This window comes from Pleurodeles waltl, chromosome 12 (assembly GCF_031143425.1).
Source record: "Pleurodeles waltl isolate 20211129_DDA chromosome 12, aPleWal1.hap1.20221129, whole genome shotgun sequence".
Classification (NCBI taxonomy): domain Eukaryota; kingdom Metazoa; phylum Chordata; class Amphibia; order Caudata; family Salamandridae; genus Pleurodeles; species Pleurodeles waltl.
The window spans coordinates 4,573,130-4,592,081 of NC_090451.1; the positions used below are offsets into that span (position 1 = coordinate 4,573,130).

At 48.0% G+C, this 18,952-nt stretch overlaps 2 non-coding genes across 2 annotated transcripts; both read left to right on the plus strand.

The window, feature by feature from the left end:
- Positions 1 to 754: 754 nt before the first annotated feature.
- On the plus strand, positions 755 to 826 carry TRNAG-UCC (transfer RNA glycine (anticodon UCC)). The gene has a single exon. It is a non-coding gene; the product is annotated as a tRNA-Gly (tRNA).
- A 5,264-nt stretch (positions 827 to 6,090) lies between these two features.
- Positions 6,091 to 6,162, plus strand: TRNAW-CCA (transfer RNA tryptophan (anticodon CCA)). Its single transcript has one exon. It is a non-coding gene; the product is annotated as a tRNA-Trp (tRNA).
- Positions 6,163 to 18,952: the final 12,790 nt, after the last annotated feature.

Genomic DNA, 18,952 nt, shown 5'->3' on the forward strand with positions numbered 1-18,952 from the left:
TCGGTCCCATCTTGTTCTTTCCAGTGCGTGAAGTCGATGTGCGGACCCCCGTGACCTCAGATGGATTCTTGCTACATTCTGCCTCCGAGAGGCCGTGGGATCCCTTTAATGCAGCGGTGAGTCTGGTGGACTATTCGGCTTCTGTAAACTGAAGGTTCAACCCTCTCCCGGCAGCTCTGAAAGCTTCTCTTCTGTGCCGGGCTTCTTTCTAGTGACAATGTAGAGATTCTTGAAATAAGGGTGGGGAAATGGGGAGGGGGCACCATCGCTTTCCTTAAAACAGATTGTCTGGAGCTGGATAACCCTTGATTGACACCACGGATCTCCCCCTGCAGGTTGGTTTACCGCCCCTCGACAGGTCGAATTCACTGTTGTAGGCCACAGGGCGTGCAGCAGGTAGAGTGGCACCGAGGACCAGAGGTTTCTGGGGCTCATGTCCATTCTGACCCTGGCGCCCATAATACTAAGGCTAACCTACTGCTAGGACCGGAGGGAAGTCAGCATACGATTAAATTGCGGAGTTTGGGTGATGCTGCTGGTTTCTGTCTGAGTAGAATTGATGGCTTCAGTTATTGGTGCTCAGTCCCGCGGAGGGGCTGTTAAAACTGGACTATCTGGGGGCTCTTAGACGGGTGAGTGGAGTGAAAAGTCTGTGCGGGAATGCTCGCCTTAGCTGCAGAATAACTCTTCTGTGAAGATATCGGCGGGCTTGTGTTATTTCTCAGAGGGAAAGCAGCTCCTACAATAGTAGCAAGCGTTGGTGGTATAGTGGTGAGCATAGCTGCCTTCCAAGCAGTTGACCCGGGTTCGATTCCCGGCCAACGCAGTATATATTTTTGTGCAATAATATAATTTCATTATTACTGTGTGAGTTTCACTTTGATAGTAAATCATTTAGTCTGTCTCACGACTGACATTGACTCACAAGGATACAGAACTAAGGAAACCACGAGGAATGAATATCACGGAGAGGCCGGAGCGACTCGGACGCATTTCCACCCACAGGTTTATGTTCTGGATCTCCTCCTGCAGGGCTGCACCGGCAGCTGACACACCGGGTGAACGTATGTGCAGCCACTTCTGAAAAGAATCGTGAATTACTCCAGTACTTCTAGCTCTGGCTCCATAGCAAGAACTAGTACGTGTTTGCAGCTGCACATCCTGTACATGATGACGTGGGAACTGTAAGTCAGTGCCTCAGTTCTGTTTTGCTGTTCGGTAGGACAGTGAATCCCTCAGTCCTTTCAGCGCTAGTAGCATCTCCAGACCCTCAACCCACTGGGGATTTTCCGGGGTCTGCAGCGGCCAATCCTGCACTTTCTACTTGTTAAGAAATCATTCACAAAACGGGAGATTAACCCTTTCTGAAAGAGGCCCTGGTTTATTGCCCCGAATGTTAGACCAAGGTCGGTTCTTTGCAGTAGTCCGGACAGTTGGCTCAGCTGGTAAAAACTACAACTGTGTGAAACAGAAAAACATTGTTTCACAGAAATGTGTTATAATGCTGTGAGGTATAGTGGATTTATTGTGCTTAAACGACTGTGAGATTAGCGAGGGGAGTAGTTTGCTGTCTCTCATTTGTAAAAAAAAAAAAAAAAATGTGAGAAATTAATTTCTCACTGATGAAATTCATGAAGTTCTGTGAGTATTGCATGGTGTGAAATTCGCAGATCTTGCTGGTGTAATAAAACTTCGCTCAGGCTTGGTGAGAAAATGCTGTTAACAAAAATATAAATTTAATTGTTCGACTTACCTTGAAAGCTTATGTCAGGTGACCCTCAATGACTAAAGACTTTAGGGGTGACAGTGCAAACCTTGTGGCTGGTATCACCGGTGCCATTGAAACATAACAGTGCTGCAAAGATACTGATAGCTAAAACCCTGTCCTTTCAGTCTTCGTTGTCAGAGGGCAGCAAAGCTGAACGGATTAATCTTCTTATTTAAGGTGAAATTGCTTTAGAAACTCAGAGAATCTGACACATGAATAACACAAAAGACCGGTTGTCAAATCAGAGCTCTGGCCGCTTTCTTTAGTAGAGGTGGTTGGATTATTAAATATGAAACTTCTATAGTTCACTACATTTCTACCGAATGCGAGGACAATCTGACTGTCTCAGGAAGTTGCCCCTCAGTTGTATAAGGGGATACCTTCCATCAAACTTTTTGACAGGTGCCCGCCCCGTGATCACGTAGGCAATGACGTGGGTACCCTGCCCCGTGATGACGTAAGTAATGACGTAGGTGAGTCACGTGGGTTGTGACATGATGTGATGCTGTGTTAGTCACGTGCCCTGATGCTGTCCCTTGTGTGTAGGTCTATGGACTGTGTGAAATGGCGGCTGTGCAGGTGTGCAGCATGCTTCATGGCCTAAGAGGACAAGTGTGGACATGTCAGACATTCAGGACCGAGTGGCTGCCTGGGGGGCCACCTCGCAGGGCAGAGCATTGGGGTTGTAATGACAAACCTCCACCCTACCAACTAATCCAAAAAGAGGGGCTGGGCAAATGCTGCAAAGGTCATGACATATGGTTACTGTTACGTGTAACCCCTCAACGTATCAGAGCCGTCAAGGTGAGCATGTGACCGCTATGTTGTAGAGGCGTACGCCCTTTTTGAACCATTGAATACATATAAGGAGCCGGCCAGAGCAGCACGCCAAACCGAGAACCATTTCTGAAATAGGTTGTCAAGGCATTATGAAGAGATACAGTCCGCTCACCAGAAAAGCCGCCTCCTCAGGTGCCCAGAACACTATCAATAGATATTATCGGTCCCTAACACCTCCGGTGTGGATGAGAATGCACAGCTGGCTGCCCCTACAGAGGGGGGTTCCAACGTTACCAATTTTCAAAAGGAAGTTTGCGAGCGGCTTGAAAAGCTCAGCCTCTAGGATTTGCCGCAACTGAAATCCCCTATTAAGGTTGAAGGCGACGGCCGCGAAGCCTCGAAAGACTAATTAAATGATTCAATCAACTTCATCGACAGTGAAGATGATGAAAACTGTATTGCACCACCGAATTCACAAGTCTATGAAGATATGGGCTTTCAGGAGGACCCTGATCCAGAGGCAGTCGTCGCACAGCCGGCAGGTGTAAACTCTGAAGCCGCTTATACACCAATGGACCTACGCGACTCGCAAGATTTCAGAGCAGCCGCTGAGTGTAGCAAAAATGCTGAGCAGTAAGCTTATCAGAGGGTCGTGTTAAGCATTTGTTGTACACACACAGGCAATTAATGAGGAACACACACTCAAAGACTTACTCCAGGCCAATAGGTTTTTATATTGGAAAAATATATTTTCTTAGTTTATTTTAAGAACCACAGGTTCAAGATTTACATTAAACACTTTAAATGCTAGGTACTTCACTTAGATACTTTAGGAACTTTGAATGAAAACAATATCATGTACAGCCTTTGTAAAAATTGCAATAAGCTATTTTCAAAGTAGACAGTGCAAAAATCAACATTTCCAGGGGGAGGTAAGTAAACGTTAGATTAGGAGGTAAGTAAAACACTTACAAGTCTCAGTCCTGGGGCATAGGCAGCTCACCGATGGGGGTTCAAGGCAACCCCAAAGTTACCACACCAGCAGCTCAGGGCTAAAAGCTCATTTATGGTCGGCCTTTGGTGCGAATCATATGGCAAAAGGTGGTTTGTTAAGATGAGAGCACTCATATCGTGCTAGGCAAAATATACAGGGGAGGCACTCATTTTTGTGTCAGGTGTATGTAGAGATGAGACAGCGACTTTTATGCACTAATGAGCAACGCAATTGTGTTACATCTTGGGGTTCAGTCCAAGCCATATTGAGCAGACGAGAGCGGTCATGGTGGCGGGCGCCTGGCTGTCGGGCAGGGTGTAAGGCTCAATAGTGTACAGTGAGACTCTGTAGGGCTTCAGTTTTTGCTTCTACATGATCTGAAGGCTTATCCTCATGCTTTGGGCCTCAGTGGGGAATCTCAGCTCTGAAGAACTGAAGGGTTTATGGCATCAGGGAGACGGCACACCAGGACCAGGCTTAGCTGCCACATTCTTCTGCGTCAGGCCACCCCCCCTTTTTTTGCCATTTTTGTGCCATTTTTTGGTCGAGCGTAAGCCATCGGCCTCGTGTACACTTTTAGAATACTTCTTATGGCTTAAAGCAATTTCATTTGTTGGTTGCAGTGTCCTTTAAAAATCGCTAGTGGTCAGTTCTGCCTTTTTCTCACTCCTTGTACTGTTTCAGAGCAGTGACCAACTACTGTACTGATCCACTTTGGTTTCTTTATCTGTTGCTGGGACTGACTATTTTTGTTATTTCTTTGGTACTCCCTTTTCACTGTGGGCATTTTAGGCTGGTAGCGACCTGCGTTTTGTTGCAGCATTTCATTCCTCCCACCTCCTCCCATTTCGCTGACATTTGTTTTGGCTTTATTCCAGTGCTGTCCTTGTTTACCTCCGGGTTCTAAAATACGCTTATTTTATAAAAGAAACACACCATTGTTTAGCTCACTGTTCACGAAAGCCACAATATGCCCTTTCTGGTACAATGTAGCTAAACCTAGAAGCAATAATGTGAATCTTGCTTAGCCTCACATGCATCTTGAGTCTCTTTCTCAAGGGCCCCTCCCTGCCAGCTCTCACGACATAGCACATAGGGCATTTCTTACCTCCTTTATTGGGGGAAAAAAAATCTTCTCAGGCTGCTCTGCTATTGTTAACTTCATTCGAGCTTTGTTGAAATGGAAGGCAATTAGGCTTTCAAGATGTTTCATTCTGTTAAAACAAAAAGAAAATACTTTTCCAGCCTGATTTCCCAATTTCTGTTCAGACGTTTAGGCAAGGAAAGTCCAGTTATGAATTTACAATGCCAATAGCTCAAACTCAAGAAAATGCAAGACCTATAGAATTGCAAATGCTTGTTCTGATTAGTAGTTTGCAGTTGGTGGTTCATGGTGTTTCGTGGTGGTTCACAGTGGGGGTTTGAAAGAGCACAAAATGTGCAATAGCTCCAAAATTCCACTAAATCCAACAAGTGGAATACAGTCGTGAAAAGTGGAAAGTTCAATCTGCCAGTGATTTTTTTTCCTATAGATTTCTGTTTCACATTTTTCTCCCACTAGTCATAGTCATCTAACTTATTTTTATTAATTGTGATATCATCTATCAAAATCTAGGTCATGTGCACTCCTTCTTTGCCTGACTTAAACATTAGTACAAACCTTCGCAATGGATATCTTGGCCAGTGGTGCAGTGAGGGTACATGGTGCCCTCATGCAAGCAAGGGAAATGCATACATGTCCTCTGGTTAAGTAGCAAAAAGCCTAATTGGGATGTAGTGGTCCGCTCAAATTCAACAACCTCAGTGCCACTGCACCTGCTGCACTGTTGATAGATACCATTGTGATGTTCCTGGGGCCACACCCTTCAAAGGATAGAAAATACTTGAAATTAACTGAAAAGTTAAGGAGGAGAATTTCCTAGCGCGAGTAGCAACTTCAACAAGGTATCCCTGTGCAAGGATATTTCGGGGCGGGCAGCATTTTCTGTCGCTATTTGAGTATTCTCCGTGACACACTTGAGTGATGTCCACTGACACAGTTCACTCCAAAATCATCTCTCCACTTGGACTCATGCGTGACTCTCCCATTCACCCAGTAACAGTGCGCCCACCAAAGCAAAGCTACTAACAATTGTGGCCAAGGAGGCAGAGTTCTGACTCTGTGCCCTCGAGGAGAGTGGCATATTAACAAAAAACTCTGTTTGCTGAGTTTATGGGATCTCGGCTGACTTGTGTTACAAATGTCTGATCTTTCGCTGCTGATGATACAAGAAATGTGTTTTTCATAGTCTATGTCACACTTGACAGGACTATAAATTAGCAGCGCCAGCAACAAAGCAAGTACAAGGGTGTCATGAAAATGTAGTAATACATATCGCATGGATGGTCTGTGTTATTGAATGGACTGTAAATGTTTACTTTAGAGTGACCTAGTGCCAGGCCTGTAGAATAGCTTCATGTACTTTAATCTCGTTAATTACTCTGGAAAGTTTGACGAGCACGAAATCATTTTGCTCACTTTTAAGTCATCCTGTTGAACAGAACAGTAGACCTCGTGGCGCAACGGTAGCGCGTCTGACTCCAGATCAGAAGGTTGCGTGTTCAAATCACGTCGGGGTCAAAAAGTTGTTCTTTTAAACTCCAAAATTGACTCCCATGAATTTACCCTAATTTCTCAATTAAAAAAATAATTGCATTTAAAAACTCTTGTTTTATATAAACATAAATGTGGACCAAGCTCTCATAGATTACCTGGAAACCTGCTTCTAATGTGTACTTAGAAGCTTCGCATCATTTATAATGTACCCTTTGGGAAAAATGCAAGTGTTTTAGCTGCATTGAGCAACAAAAATAATGCTATGCCACAATTCTGTATTACATTAACAGGAAGTAGCAGCCTTACCTCACCCCACATTGCTAGTTATTATCTAAACAATGCGTTGGATACTTCAATTGATAGACAGTAGATGGCGCTGTCGTATAAGTCTATAGCCGCATATGATGAATCATTCTTTCCACTTGTGGAGTGGAAAATAAAATATTACGTTTTCCTTCAGCGGAAGATAATACAGAACTAATCATGAACTGTTAAATGAAAATATGGTGCTGGAAGTCAAAATGACTAGCAGAGGACGACTTCGAACCTTGGACCACAGAGTTACAGGCCTACTAATTTTCCACTGGGATCTCTACTGTTTCACACGGAAAAGAGTCCTTAATCCTTTTTATTTAGTGAAATTCTACAGCCCTGTCATTATTGATAAAATATGTGATTCAGCAGAAATATTTCTGCGGTAATGCACACATTATGCGATGCATTTATGTGAGACCAGAGAACCTATTTTTACCAAGAAGGGTTCAAACCAAACATTATGGATCTCTGTACATAAACACAGTGCGTGGTACTTCATGAGATGTATATATGTATTTTGCATTTTGGCCTTTTCCTTTCTGCAGATTTCTTAGAATGTCCCTCAGATTTATTTTCGCATATTATACTGGTGCGTTGAGTTAGTTCACGTGACTGACCACAAACACTCAAGCGACTAAACAATGACTGACCACAAACACGTATACAACGCTCTTCACCCTTAAGACTGGAGGAGTGAGACCATCTGGAGAGGACCCTTTGGGTGCAATAACATTTTCATTTGAGGCTCTGTTTCTCCCTGTCTTTTTACATTGCATGCCTCGCTCTGCATTACTCTCCTTCCTGACACATTCTGCTCAGCCCCCTCCAGGATCTTCGCATATACAGAGCAGATGGTTTTAACTTGTCACCTCTGAACATTTAAGACAAAAAATCAAGCGTTGGGATCAAGACCCAGAGGTACTCAGATACCCAGGGGGGTGGAAGTGAACAATTGTATATTGTATATTCAAAGGCACTTTTAACATGCTTATGATCTAAACCTACTTAAGCATTTAAGTGAACCAACATATCTGTTATCATATGTTGTTATGTTACCTTCTGTTGCTTTGTGTTGTGTGTGCTGTGTATGTGTGGTGTGGTGTTACAATATTATAACACACATCTGTCACCTAACAGATCTAGAATATCAAGGTACGTTCAGCGCATGGGGCATCGTCCTGCAAAAATTAGAACCGCCCGGACATACTAATCTTTTAATACCGCAACAAAAGAAGGGCAGATCAATTTTAAAAGGGGCCGTGGAAGTAGAAACCTCCCCAAGTAATCGGGAACATTTGACAATATTAGAACATTGGAATGCTGGGGGCTCCATTGAAAACAATGGAGTGCTGCAGGCTTTTACTGGCCGGTAAAAGCCCGCAGCGCCAACATTCCAATGTTTGCTTTGTTCACAGCAACAGCTGTGAACAAAGCCTCATGGAGCCAGAGGGGATATTAATCCCCTCTGGCTCCGTGAACATTTTTTTTTTTTTTAATGGAACATTCTGCCCTGTGTGGCAGAATGTTCTAATAGCCTTAGAACCCGCCGTAGCGGGATCTACCGGCTATTAAAGTCCCTCTCCCTTGTTAAATGCCCGAGCCGAGCGGGCCTTTAATAGCCGGTAGAGCCCGCTACGGCGGGTTCTAAGGCTATAGTAAAGCATCATAGCATGCTTCATAACGGCACGCACCAACAGTTCTTCATCGGTATGCCCTCGACAGTCAAACAGGCTGGAAGGCAAATTTTAAACGACAACAATCATAACTGGTCCTGATGAAAACTCAGAAAAAATCTGTAAGGAAATGCCTCCTTGGCATGGTTACCCCCTGACTTTTTGCCTTTGCTGATGCCAAGTTATGATTTGAAAGTGTGCTGAGGCCTGCTAACCAGGCCCCAGCACCACTGTTCTTTCCCTAACCTGTACCTTTGTTTCCACAATTGGCACACCCTGGCATCCAGGTAAGTCCCTTGTAACTGGTACCCCTGGTACCAAGGGCCCTGATGCCAGGGAAGGTCTCTAAGGGCTGCAGCATGTCTTATGCCACCCTGGAGGCCCCTCACTCAGCACAGACACACTGCTTGCCAGCTTGTGTGTGCTGGTGGGGAGAAAATGACTCAGGGTGCCATGCCAACCTCACACTACCTATGGCATAGGTAAGTCACCCCTCTGGCAAGCCTTACAGCCCTAAGGCAGGGTGCACTATACCATAGGTGAGGGCATAGGTGCATGAGCACTATGCCCCTACAGTGTCTAAGCAAAACCTTGGACATTGTAAGTGCAGGGTAGCCATAAGAGTATATGGTCTGGGAGTCTGTCATACACGAACACCCCAGCACCATAATGGCTACACTGGAAACTGGGAAGTTTGGTATCAAACTTCTCAGCATAATAAATGCACACTGATGCCAGTGTACATTTTATTGTGAAATACACCCCAGAGGGCATCTTAGAGATGCCCCCTGAAAACATACCCGACTTCCAGTGTGGGCTGTCTAGTTTTACCAGCCTGCCACACACCAGACATGTTGCTGGCCACACGGGGAGAGTGCCCTTGTCACTCTGTGGCTAGTAACAAAGCCTGTACTGGGTGGAGGTGCTTCTCACCTCCCCCTGCAGGAACTGTAACACCTGGCGGTGAGCCTCAAAGGCTCACCCCCTTTGTTACAGCACCCCAGGGCACTCCAGCTAGTGGAGTTGCCAGCCCCCTCCGGCCACGGCCCCACTTTTGGCAGCAAGGCCGGAGGAGATAATGAGAAAAACAAGGAGGAGTCACTGGCCAGTCAGGGCAGCCCCTAAGGTGTCCTGAGCTGAGGTGACTCTGACTTTTAGAAATCCTCCATCTTGCAGATGGAGGATTCCCCCAATAGGATTAGGGATGTGCCCCCCTCCCCTCAGGGAGGAGGCACAAAGAGGGTGTAGCCACCCTCAGGGCTAGTAGCCATTGGCTACTAACCCCCCAGACCTAAACACACCCCTAAATTGAGTATTTAGGGGCTCCCAGAACCTAGCAAGATAGATTCCTGCAACCTGAAGACGAAGAAGGACTGCTGGCCTGAAAGCCCTGCAGAGAAGACGGAGACACCAACTGCTTTGGCCCCAGCCCTACCGGCCTGTCTCCCCACTTCAAGAAAAACTGCAACAGCGACGCGTTCCACAGGGTCCAGCGACCTCTGGACCCTCAGAGAACTACCCTGCATCTAAAAGGACCAAGAACTCCCTAGGACGGCGGCTCTGCTCCAAAGAAGAAACATCTTTGCAATAAAGACAACACTTTTCTCGCCGGAAGCATGAGACTTTGCAGTCTGCACCCGAGACCCCCGGCTCGACCTGCGGAGAAACAACACTACAGGGAGGACTCCCCGGCGACTACGACCCTGTGAGTAGCCAGAGTTGACCCCCCTCAGCCCCCCCAGCGACGCCTGCAGAGGGAATCCAGAGGCTCCCCCTGACCGCAACTGCCTGCTTCTAAGAACCCGACGCCTGGTAAAGACACTGCACCCGCAGCCCCCAGGACCTGAAGGATCCGACCTCCAGTGCAGAAGCGTTCCCCAGGTGGCCCTCTCCCTTGCCCAGGTGGCGGCTACCCCGAGGAGCCCCCCCCTTGCCTGCCTGCATCGCTGAAGAGACCCCTTGGTCTCCCATTGAACTCCATTACAAACCGACGCCTGTTTGCACTCTGCACCCGGCCGCCCCCGTGCCGCTGAGGGTGCACTTTCTGTGCTGACTTGTGTCCCCCCCAGTGCCCTACAAAACCCCCCTGGACTGCCCTCCGAAGTCGCGGGTACTTACCTGCTGGCAGACTGGAACCGGGGGGTTCCCCTTCTCCATTGAAGCCTATGCGTTTTGGGCACCACTTTGACCTCTGCACCTGACCGGCCCTGAGCTGCTGGTGTAGTAACTTTGGGGTTGCTCTGAACCCCCAACGGTGGGCTACCTTGGACCCAACTTTGAACCCTGCAGGTGGTTTACTAACCTGCAAAACTAACAAATACTTACCTCCCCCAGGAACTGTTGAAAATTGCAGTGTCTAGTTTAAAAAAAGCTTATTGCCATTTTTGTGAAAACTGTACATGCTATTTTGCTGATTCAAAGTTCTTAAGTTACCTAAGTGAAATACCTTTCATTTAAAGTATTACTTGTAAATCTTGAACCTGTGGTTCTTAAAATAAACTAAGAAAATATATTTTTCTATACAAAAACCTGTTGGCATGGAATTGTCTTTGAGTGTGTGTTCCTCTTATATTGCCTGTGTGTGCACAACAAATGCTTAACACTACCCTCTGATAAGCCTACTTCTCGACCACACTACCACAAAATAGAGCATTAGAATTATCTCTTTTGCCACTATCTTACCTCTAAGGGGAACCCTTGGACACTGTGCATGCTATTTCTTACTTTGAAATAGTACATACAGAGCCAACTCCCTACAATATCCCCATATGCTCCTGGAACACTTGTGGTCTAAAAAACCTGGTTACCAATAAGCTGGCACTGAGTTTCCTAAAGCAGTTTGAAATCTTCATGTTGCAGGAAACATGGTGCATGGAGCCAATACACATTTCTGGACATTCAGGGATAGACGTCTCTGCAAAACAACCTCAAAGTCACGGACACCCCAAGGGGGGCCTTACAACATACTGCTCCACGAAAATCAACTGGGTGATCAAACAGATCGACCTGGGCATTGACTGGCTGCTACCAACTATGTTGGAACACTGGGCTCCATTAGGCAACAACAGAACCCTACTACTGATCAATGTATATAATCATCCTAATAAAATGCAAAACAGAGAAAATATGGAAACGTTGATCAGCATTGTAAAAATGCTGCAGAAGCAAAATAAGGACGCAATCCTCATTCTGTCTGGCGATTTCAACCTTGATTTGAGAAAGTGCAGCACAAAACCTCTAAATGGAACATACACTAACTCAAAGCTTGAAACCCTGTGTTTGCGTTGCCTGATTCCTCTTCCTGAGGATGCTTCATCCGCACAAGTAACCTTCTTAAGTGGCACAAAAAAATCTAACATCGACTTTACATTTATCAATGAAACTGCACTGCCATTGGTTTTAGCATATAGGATCCAAGAACGCACTGAGAGCGATCACTTCCCACAACTCATTAAGATCCGGAATGAATGGAACAGGCTACCCTCTGCCAATATCATAATTTCAGCCCCAGTGACTTATGACACAAAACAATTTAAATGGAAGGGGCCAGGCCTCGGTATAGTAATGGAAGAAGTGTACCGCAGTGCTGGCACAATTAATGAGCTTAAAGAAACACTAAGAATGCAGGAACAAGAAAATCTTCCTCTAGGAGAACGAGTGACCGATAGGACGCACTTGTGTGATTCCTTAATGAATACATTTTCCATCAAAAAAAGTCTCCCAATTTAGGTCATAGAAACAAAAAACAAAGTTAAGAGCGGCAGAGCAGAAAAGCCATGGTTTAACAAAACACTGCATAATCAGAAAAATCAAGTCTCTAGAGAATTAAAAGAAGTCCTAAAGGACACACGCTGGGGAAGGAAATCTGACAACACAAGGCTCTCTGAGCTAAGAGCCAAATACAAGAAAAATTGCTGGATGGCAAAACGGAGGTATCATGAGGATTTGTGGACCAAGCTGCTCATGTCCAACAAACAGAAAAATAATGAAAAGTTCTGGGAACTGATAAATGTACTAAATCAGGGGAAAAAATTGACATATGAACACCGGAATTGATGCGGCCACATGGGAAGCCCACATACAAACAATGTTCTCACGCCCAGTACACCATATAAAGGAGGAGGCCACTCAGGCAGCCAATGACCCAAGTAAGATAACTTTGGTTTCAGAGAGACAACGCAAACAGATTTACTTATAAACCAAAATGAACAAAAGTACACACTAAAGAGCATCGACATCGAAAAGGTGATAAGCCTTATAAAGAAATTAAAACTGGAAGGCTCAGCTGGCCGGAACGGAATGCCAAATGCCCTATTTAGAGGAGACCCTTCATTCTGGGCACAATATATGATGCTGCTTTTTGATGACCCCCAGGGCACCACGGGTCTACCAGACGCATGGAAAGGCAGTATCATCCATCCAATATATAAAGCAGGCAACCCCGCTAGCCCTTCAAACTACAGGCTAATAGCATTGATAGATGTGGAAATAAAACTCTACTCAGCATGTTTACTGCAACTACTAGCAGAATGGATTCATGACAGACATCTAATTCCACAATGCCAGACACGTTTCAGAACTGGTATGGGAGCCTCCACTAACCTGACAACCCTGGCTCTGTTGGGAAACAAAGCCAGGCTTAAGAAGAAAAGGCTATTCACATGTTTTATTGATCTAAAGGCAGGGTTTGATTTCGTACCAAGAACCCACCTATGGGACAAACTGAAAGGTTGGGGCTTACCCTGTAGCCTTCTCAATGCAATGATGGACTTGTACATAGGCACTTGGGCGCAAGTAAAAATCGAAGAAGGTGGCTACCTCACCAACAGAATATTGATGGCAAAAGGACTAAAACAAGAATGTATTAGCTCCTACGCTGTTCAACTTATATCTTGCCGACCTAGCTGAGGCTCTAGCATCGGTAAACAGCCATCCGCCAATATTGCCCAAGAAAGGAATAGCATGGCTACAGTATGCAGACGACAGTCATACTCAGCCAAACACAAGTCGGCCTACAGCATAGCATCAACGCATTTCATACATACATAACAATGCAAGGTCTGGAATTGAATTTGAGTAAAACTAAGGTTGTCCGCCTAGTAGACATAAAGTACAAATCTTCTTCATGGTTCATAAAGGGAACCCGGGTGGAGGCTGCCCCCACATACAAATATTTGGGATTCACCATGGACCGCCTCTTGACCTTCAAGCCACAGCTTGCTGTTGCTCAAGCTAAAGCCCTTTCATTGACCTATGGCTTCAAAATACTAAAACAAAAACTGAGCTGCCCGTCATATTCACACCTCCTTTCAGTCATGGCAGCACGACTAATGCCGACTGTCACTTATGGCGCCGAAATCATGCTGGGGAAGGAGGCAGTTTTTTTCAATCAAGTCCAGACAAAGGCCTACAAAATGGTTTTTCGGATACCCCGACCAGCATCTCCAGTCCAGGTCTGCCTAGAATTGGGTCTGAAAAACTACGAATTTCAGAGTAAATGTGCTTTCACCAAATTATGCTGGAGGATGCGTACAGCAGAGATTGGTACCTTAAATAACCTATGTTGGATGGAAATCGAGGAGCAACAGGGTCACAACAATAAAGGCACCTGTGGTCAGCATTTAAACAACTGTTTTAAAGTGCTAGGTCTGCCAGAAGCCTGGGAGCAGAACCAAGCAGAACCAAGGGTAGGTCGCTCCCCCTGCCGCTGCAGCTCCTCCAAGTTCCCGAGTTCCTGTGTTCCTGAGACCCACCTAACTGTAAGTACCCCCCTCCTCCCAGCCCCTCGCCCTGCCCCGCGCCACTCACCTTCTCTCCTGCTCCTGCTTCTTTTCCTCCTATCTGTCTCTTCCTCCTCGCTCCCCCTCTGCAATCTTCTTCTGTGTTCTTCTGTTCTTCCCTTCTGTTCTTCTGTTCTTCCCTTCTGTTCTTCTGTGTTCTTCCGGTCTTCTGTGTTCTTCTTCTCTGTTCTTCTCTGTGCTTCTGTGTTCTTCTTCTCGGTTCTTCTGTGTTTCTTCTGTGTTCTTCTCTGTTCTTCTCTGTTCTTCTCTGTTCTTCTCTGTTCTTCTGCTCTTTCTGTCTTCTGTTCTTCTGTTCTTCTGTCTTCTGCTCTTCCGGTCTTCTGTTCTTCTGTCTTCTGTTCTTCTGTCTTCTGTTCTTCTGTCTTCTGTTCTCCTGTCTTCGGCTCTTCTACCTCCTCCGTCTTCTTCCCCCGAGCCTGCCCTCCTGCTCCTTCCTCATCCCCCTCCCTCACTCGCCTCCCCCTCTCTCACCCCTAGCTAACCCGTTCGCTATCTACCTCCCTCACTCCTCCTATCTTCCTATCTCTCTAGCTCCCTATCTCACTATCTAACTCCCCCACTCTCCACCTCCTCCTACCTACCTATCTGTCTATCTATCTATTTCCCTATCTATCGACTTCTCTATCTATTTTCTCTATCTATTTCTCTATCTCTCCCCCCCTCCCGCCACCCCCTCTACTACCTATCTCCCTATCCTCTCACTCTACCTCTCTCCCTCACCCACCTCTACAACCCCCCCTCCCCTATCTTCACAACCCTACTCCTATCTCTCTCCCTAATCTCCAAACCTCCTAACACTCACCCTCCTCCACCCTAAACCCCCTCCCCCAGCTCCTCTCACTCTACCTGTCCCCCCCCCTCCCTCGCGCTTTCCCGCCGCGACCTCCTGCACGCCCCCGCCCCCCAGCTCCCATTCGCCCCCAGCTGACCCCTCCCCCCCCCTCCTACCTCTTATGGCGGCCGCTGCGCGACAGTGGTAGCGACCCTTGACCCAAGGGTAGGTCGCTCCCCCTGCCGCTGCAGCTCCTCCAAGTTCCCGAGTTCCTGTGTTCCTGAGACCCACCTAACTGTAAGTACCCCCCTCCTCCCAGCCCCTCGCCCTGCCCCGCGCCACTCACCTTCTCTCCTGCTCCTGCTTCTTTTCCTCCTCTCTGTCTCTTCCTCCTCGCTCCCCCTCTGCAATCTTCTTCTGTGTTCTTCTGTTCTTCCCTTCTGTTCTTCTGTTCTTCCCTTCTGTTCTTCTGTGTTCTTCCGGTCTTCTGTGTTCTTCTTCTCTGTTCTTCTCTGTGCTTCTGTGTTCTTCTTCTCGGTTCTTCTGTGTTCTTCTGTGTTCTTCTGTGTTCTTCTGTGTTCTTCTCTGTTCTTCTCTGTTCTTCTGCTCTTCCGATCTTCTGTGCTTCTGTTCTTCTGCTCTTCTGCTCTTCCGGTCTTCTGTTCTTCCTGTCTTCTGTTCTTCTGTCTTCTGTTCTCCTGTCTTCTGTTCTCCTGTCTTCTGTTCTCCTGTCTTCGGCTCTTCTACCTCCTCCGTCTTCTTCCCCCGAGCCTGCCCTCCTGCTCCTTCCTCATCCCCCTCCCTCACTCGCCTCCCCCTCTCTCACCCCTAGCTAACCCGTTCGCCATCTACCTCCCTCACTCCTCCTATCTTCCTATCTCTCTAGCTCCCTATCTCACTATCTAACTCCCCCACTCTCCACCTCCTCCTACCTACCTATCTGTCTATCTATCTATTTCCCTATCTATCGACTTCTCTATCTATTTTCTCTATCTATTTCTCTATCTCTCCCCCCCTCCCGCCACGCCCTCTACTACCTATCTCCCTATCCTCTCACTCTACCTCTCTCCCTCACCCACCTCTACAACCCCCCCTCCCCTATCTTCACAACCCTACTCCTATCTCTCTCCCTAATCTCCAAACCTCCTAACACTCACCCTCCTCCACCCTAAACCCCCTCCCCCAGCTCCTCTCACTCTACCTGTCCCCCCCCTCCCTCGCGCTTTCCCGCCGCGACCTCCTGCACGACCCCTCCCCCCCCCTCCTACCTCTTATGGCGGCCGCTGCGCGACAGTGGTAGCGACCCTTGACCCAAGGGTAGGTCGCTCCCCCTGCCGCTGCAGCTCCTCCAAGTTCCCGAGTTCCTGTGTTCCTGAGACCCACCTAACTGTAAGTACCCCCCTCCTCCCAGCCCCTCGCCCTGCCCCGCGCCACTCACCTTCTCTCCTGCTCCTGCTTCTTTTCCTCCTCTCTGTCTCTTCCTCCTCGCTCCCCCTCTGCAATCTTCTTCTGTGTTCTTCTGTTCTTCCCTTCTGTTCTTCTGTTCTTCCCTTCTGTTCTTCTGTGTTCTTCCGGTCTTCTGTGTTCTTCTTCTCTGTTCTTCTCTGTGCTTCTGTGTTCTTCTTCTCGGTTCTTCTGTGTTCTTCTGTGTTCTTCTCTGTTCTTCTGTGTTCTTCTCTGTTCTTCTCTGTTCTTCTGCTCTTCCGATCTTCTGTGCTTCTGTTCTTCTGCTCTTCTGCTCTTCCGGTCTTCTGTTCTTCTGTCTTCTGTTCTTCTGTCTTCTGTTCTCCTGTCTTCGGCTCTTCTACCTCCTCCGTCTTCTTCCCCCGAGCCTGCCCTCCTGCTCCTTCCTCATCCCCCTCCCTCACTCGCCTCCCCCTCTCTCACCCCTAGCTAACCCGTTCGCCATCTACCTCCCTCACTCCTCCTATCTTCCTATCTCTCTAGCTCCCTATCTCACTATCTAACTCCCCCACTCTCCACCTCCTCCTACCTACCTATCTGTCTATCTATCTATTTCCCTATCTATCGACTTCTCTATCTATTTTCTCTATCTATTTCTCTATCTCTCCCCCCCTCCCGCCACCCCCTCTACTACCTATCTCCCTATCCTCTCACTCTACCTCTCTCCCTCACCCACCTCTACAACCCCCCCTCCCCTATCTTCACAACCCTACTCCTATCTCTCTCCCTAATCTCCAAACCTCCTAACACTCACCCTCCTCCACCCTAAACCCCCTCCCCCAGCTCCTCTCACTCTACCTGTCCCCCCCTCCCTCGCGCTTTCCCGCCGCGACCTCCTGCACGCCCCCGCCCCCCAGCTCCCATTCGCCCCCAGCTGACCCCTCCCCCCCCCCTCCTACCTCTTATGGCGGCCGCTGCGCGACAGTGGTAGCGACCCTTGACCCAAGGGTAGGTCGCTCCCCCTGGCGCTCCTCCAAGTTCCCGAGTTCCTGTGTTCCTGAGACCCACCTAACTGTAAGTACCCCCCTCCTCCCAGCCCCTCGCCCTGCCCCGCGCCACTCACCTTCTCTCCTGCTCCTGCTTCTTTTCCTCCTCTCTGTCTCTTCCTCCTCGCTCCCCCTCTGCAATCTTCTTCTGTGTTCTTCTGTTCTTCCCTTCTGTTCTTCTGTTCTTCCCTTCTGTTCTTCTGTGTTCTTCCGGTCTTCTGTGTTCTTCTTCTCTGTTCTTCTCTGTGCTTCTGTGTTCTTCTTCTCGGTTCTTCTGTGTTCTTCTGTGTTCTTCTGTGTTCTTCTCTGTTCTTCTCTGTTCTTCTCTGTTCTTCTGCTCTTCCGATCTTCTGTGCTTCTGTTCTTCTGCTCTTCTGCTCTTCCGGTCTTCTGTTCTTCTGTCTTCTGTTCTTCTGTCTTCTGTTCTCCTGTCTTCGGCTCTTCTACCTCCTCCGTCTTCTTCCCCCGAGCCTGCCCTCCTGCTCCTTCCTCATCCCCCTCCCTCACTCGCCTCCCCCTCTCTCACCCCTAGCTAACCCGTTCGCCATCTACCTCCCTCACTCCTCCTATCTTCCTATCTCTCTAGCTCCCTATCTCACTATCTAACTCCCCCACTCTCCACCTCCTCCTACCTACCTATCTGTCTATCTATCTATTTCCCTATCTATCGACTTCTCTATCTATTTTCTCTATCTATTTCTCTATCTCTCCCCCCCTCCCGCCACCCCCTCTACTACCTATCTCCCTATCCTCTCACTCTACCTCTCTCCCTCACCCACCTCTACAACCCCCCCTCCCCTATCTTCACAACCCTACTCCTATCTCTCTCCCTAATCTCCAAACCTCCTAACACTCACCCTCCTCCACCCTAAACCCCCTCCCCCAGCTCCTCTCACTCTACCTGTCCCCCCCCCTCCCTCGCGCTTTCCCGCCGCGACCTCCTGCACGCCCCCGCCCCCCAGCTCCCATTCGCCCCCAGCTGACCCCTCCCCCCCCCCTCCTACCTCTTATGGCGGCCGCTGCGCGACAGTGGTAGCGACCCTTGACCCAAGGGTAGGTCGCTCCCCCTGCCGCTGCAGCTCCTCCAAGTTCCCGAGTTCCTGTGTTCCTGAGACCCACCTAACTGTAAGTACCCCCCTCCTCCCAGCCCCTCGCCCTGCCCCGCGCCACTCACCTTCTCTCCTGCTCCTGCTTCTTTTCCTCCTCTCTGTCTCTTCCTCCTCGCTCCCCCTCTGCAATCTTCTTCTGTGTTCTTCTGTTCTTCCCTTCTGTTCTTCTGTTCTTCCCTTCTGTTCTTCTGTGTTCTTCCGGTCTTCTGTGTTCTTCTTCTCTGTTCTTCTCTGTGCTTCTGTGTTCTTCTTCTCGGTTCTTCTGTGTTCTTCTGTGTTCTTCTGTGTTCTTCTGTGTTCTTCTGTGTTCTTCTCTGTTCTTCTCTGTTCTTCTGCTGTTCCGATCTTCTGTGCTTCTGTTCTTCTGCTCTTCTGCTCTTCAGGTCTTCTGTTCTTCTGTCTTCTGTTCTTCTGTCTTCTGTTCTCCTGTCTTCGGCTCTTCTACCTCCTCCGTCTTCTTCCCCCGAGCCTGCCCTCCTGCTCCTTCCTCATCCCCCTCCCTCACTCGCCTCCCCCTCTCTCACCCCTAGCTAACCCGTTCGCTATCTACCTCCCTCACGCCTCCTATCTTCCTATCTCTCTAGCTCCCTATCTCACTATCTAACTCCCCCACTCTCCACCTCCTCCTACCTACCTATCTGTCTATCTATCTATTTCCCTATCTATCGACTTCTCTATCTATTTTCTCTATCTA